Raw genomic sequence first — 4,226 nt, 5'->3', positions numbered from 1 at the left:
TGTATTAGCGAGCTTTGCAAGGAAGGGCACAAATTAGAAACACGTCAGTCGTTGCACCGCTGGCACCGGGTGCGGGCGAGCGTTCACTGCTCGGCTCACGCTGGAAATTCTCCCGAGACGTGCAGCTCTCCCCAGACAGTACACCAGATCTCCGGGCTGAAATGCATCGGTGGCTATTACTAGCACTACATGCTCTTCATACTTGCAATTTTTCAACTTCTAAATTACGGCACTTATATTCTTGAAGAAATCATCTCATTTGTACAATGTTATCCAGCCCTCGTGTACTGCGGTATGATAAAACAGCTGAAGAGATTACCCCCAGGCAAGACTGCATGTACCCTGTTGGTGTGCATTTTATCTCTGTTCTGATCCTTTTTCTAGTAGGAAATTAGATCAGCCGCACCAGAAATGGTAATTTTCCTCATGTCATTTTTTTACTCCCTAAGAATTTTTTTTTCCTTTTCCTGTAGGCAAAAATAGATCAGAAACAGCAACAGCTGATTTCAAACACTTTCATAGTTAGAGGAATAACTCTTTACTCTGAAGAACCAGCTCCCCTCTGATGCTACCCAAGCCACTGCTAAACCACAGGCCGTTCATTCAGCTCCTCGCCGTGGACTCTGCTTCTGCCGTCCCTCCGCACCGGCAGCTGAAGGCACAGCCGCCACTCCGTGCAGCTGGGAACGCCTTGGGATGAAAACCTCCGCAGGGAATCCCACGGCGCGGTACGTGAGTCTGGGCATCCCACTCCCTCGTGCACACGCCTCACCGTTCACTCGCCGTAAGAATGAACCCAAAGGCGCGTGCCCTCTCATTTGCGGGTTTTCTCCTGCTTTGCACCATCCCTCTGCCCCTCACTGCTCGGGGTGACTTTGACACAAAGCCACCGCCCCGTTTAGCTGCTGGCGAGCAGGCAGCTGAGCCCGTTGGGGGAAAACCTTTCCTCTACCAAGTGCTGCTTCGCAAAGACTTGATAGCCTACTATTTGTCCTCTCCTTTTAGACCACACGGCTCTTCTCCTGGGTGGGAAATCCAGCCGTGCTGCTCTTTGCCATCCAAGGGCCCCCAGAGTCTAAAGGGCAGAGAGACGGCGAGACGCAAGAGAAGGCAAAGCAGCTGCTGCCGCCCGTGCCCCATGGTGACCACCGCGCACCGCTCGCCCGGCTCGCGGCAGGGGACACCACGCACACGTCACCTCTGCAAAATGCTGCTGGGGGTGACTCAACCGCCGCCGGAGCCCAGCGTGCCCCCGGCTCTGCCCGTCTGCAGAGCTGAGCTGCACCTCCGCCCCAGGCAGGACCTTTCCTGCTCGTTAGCTACCTGGGCTTCATATTAGAGTCACCATCCACTTCTCGACATACTTCTGCCTCAGGAGACTGCTAATTGCTATGTTTGTCTTCACCGCCTGCAAAACAGACAACCCACATCCTTCAAAAAGAAGCGTTACATGAAAATAAATCCTCAGCAAACCTGCGCAACGATGAGTCAGAGCGCAGGAGGATGAACCGAGGGAAGAGTCCTGAGGCTTTGTCTGCAACCGGTATCACAGCTCATGGAACCGCATTCCTTTCTACAGAGCGCCCAGGAGATAAAAAGTCTTACGCAAAGTGGGAGAGGGAATAAGTGAAAAATTCACATGCCTCCGGATGTGATGGCCAAAAAAAAAGGACTTTGAAAACTACTTGCAATTGAACCGAGTAAGAAGCAATTTGTTTCCCTAATTATTTGTAAATAATAAATGGCTAAATATCTCATTTTATAATAAAGCAGCTAATTCTCAGAGTTCTTTGCTTGATTTGTAGATTAACAGATTTGTTTGAAGAAGTGCATCGATGTTTTACTCTCAATAAATAATTTTACACATACTGTCTCCTTCAAAGGACTGGGCTGACGTACGCTGCATTTCCAGGCATTTGTGGGATACAACCGTCTGAGTCTCATCCTACGGAGGAGAATCCAGTATCATCAAGAGGAGAAGAAACCAGTAAAGCCACAGGAAGCCACATCCCAAGCAGGTGCAGATCGATGCAGTTCACCAAGGATAATGGATTTACATGGGCTAGGACCTGATCCGGTAATGGGACTGACTTTTTTTTTATTTTATGCCATATTGCTCATTAGTTGCTGTGCTTTCACCACCCAGCTCGAGCAGTTGTTCCACCCAGGCTGACAGAGAAATTTGTGCTCTGTAACAAAGGGGGGCTCCATGCCCCCAGGCGATGCTGGCCTGTGCCTGCGGTCCTGGTCCCCAAAGCGCCGGTGCCCCTGGGTCGTTCCCCGCATCCCCAGGGACCGGGTGAGCGGGAGGAGCTGGTGCTTCTCCCCGGGCTGCGAGGTGCAGCGCTGGATCCAAACCCTCCAGAGAGGGCTGGTGTGATGGGCAGACGTTCCTTTAAGCAGAAATCTCTCTGTAGCAATGATGTACTGAGATTTTATGGGTATAAGAAATTTCCCTCACCGGTGGCCTTACAGTTTACAAGCTACAAGCTCCCCAGTAAATCTCCTCGACAGGAGGATTCAGTTCTGGGATTTGAAATAGGAAAGGAAAGCCGTGCCCTGATTCTTGGGCTTACTCATGCCAAGATATGATGGACAGGAGTAAGAATGGTTCTGTAGGGTCTGAGATGCTGGCAAATTATAAAACTTATTTTCAGTTATTGCTAAAAATACTTACCACTAAGTCCATACCAAAGACAGAGCAAAAGCACAACAACATTGGACTTTTTTCAGAAGCTGTGACCAGAATACGTTGCAGCGGTCAGGCGTCACTCTGTGACAACTCAGAATAGTATCTCAGGGAGGAGAGGTCCAAAAATGTAAGATATGGAATTAAAATTGAGGAAGGACATCCAAACACGTGTCCCAGAGAAACCAAATATGAACTGCTTTCTAACTCAGACGCTTCATTTGAGCAACACTGTCTAGAAGAGAGTCCGTATGAGGAGAAATGTATCTGATCTATTTCTAGATTTACCAGAAGGTGATCTTTGAAAAGCCTTAGTTTTGGTAGATTTGTTTCTTGTTTGCTACTAATCATTTTGATAGTTGCAAGCCTGTTGTAGGTTCACATAAAACTGTGTGAATCAGAAAACAAGCGATTGAGTCATACCTGCAGTCTATAAAGCAAGTAATACACCCACAGAGGTACCAGAATGCCTAATGTGAATTTATGTTCTCAAAGTAGGCAGTTCCCAATTTGCTTTTAAATTGACAGGATTACAGTTACATTTGAAAACCTGAGATCTTTATTTAAGGGCATGTTTTGCTCATCAGGAAAAAAGAAAAATGCCGTCTCTCTGTGCCAGGCACAAAGCGTTGGGTTAAGAACTGGAGAACTGGTTTTGAAAGGGCAGATCAAACCAAAGCAGACGCGAAGGCTGAACTCTGAATGGTGAGTCTGAGGCATTCAGTCTAAACTACACGCGAAGCCAGGAGTTTATTACAGGTACCGCAACGGCTACCCACTCCCCCCTATCACCAGCAGAACCTGCTTCCTCGTTGGCTTCTAACATCAGTATTACTCGTGGCATCTTCCCCACTAATGCAGAACTGCTTGTAAATTTTAACACTTACGGAGGAAAAAAATAATAGACTTACGTGGAATTCCGATTCCCTGTCAAAACCTGTTTCAATTGGTAGCATGCAAGTTTAAATGAGGTTTTTTGTGATGGTTGGAAGCTTGGTGCTCCAAGCAAGTTTGAATTTTAATTTTCAGTTATTCAACAACAGAGCTAGGCACACACGAACGCAAAAGCAATTACTCCTGACATCTCAGCACTTACCCCGTATCATTTCAGAAACAGAAGTGTGAGATGAATGGAGACTTTAAGTTACAGAATGCAAACTGAGGAAAGTCAAAGTGCTCTTTTTCATTCCAGAAAGGTGGATTCAAGGTTTCAAAGCACAGGAGGTACAAGGACAGTTAATGTTAAATGAAGTTCAGGCTCCCACCTTTCCAATCAGTGAATTTTGTAAAGCCACAGAAATAATGACAGACTACCTGGGATAGGCACTGACGGAAACCTTGGCCATGTGAAAAAATGTACCCTCTTCTTGTTGTGCCTTTCTGCACGGACAGAAGAAAAAAGGTTTGAGCAGGGAGTGGGAGCTGGGGTGGAGAGGATGGGATGGGATGGGGATGGGATGGGATGGGGATGGGGATGGGATGGGGATGGGATGAGATGGGGATGGGGATGGGGATGGGATGAGATGGGGATGGGATG

At 47.6% G+C, this 4,226-nt stretch overlaps 1 long non-coding RNA gene across 1 annotated transcript; it reads left to right on the top strand.

The window, feature by feature from the left end:
• The first annotated feature begins 1,504 nt into the window (after positions 1-1,504).
• Positions 1,505-3,378, top strand: LOC129209066 (uncharacterized). Its single transcript, XR_008577969.1, has 3 exons — positions 1,505-1,700; positions 1,884-2,077; positions 3,277-3,378. It is a non-coding gene; the product is annotated as an uncharacterized LOC129209066 (long non-coding RNA).
• The last annotated feature ends 848 nt before the right edge of the window (positions 3,379-4,226 follow it).

This window comes from Grus americana, chromosome 7 (assembly GCF_028858705.1).
Source record: "Grus americana isolate bGruAme1 chromosome 7, bGruAme1.mat, whole genome shotgun sequence".
Classification (NCBI taxonomy): domain Eukaryota; kingdom Metazoa; phylum Chordata; class Aves; order Gruiformes; family Gruidae; genus Grus; species Grus americana.
The sequence above is the reverse complement of the archived record's forward strand: the minus strand, read 5'-3'. Positions and strand labels throughout refer to the sequence as shown.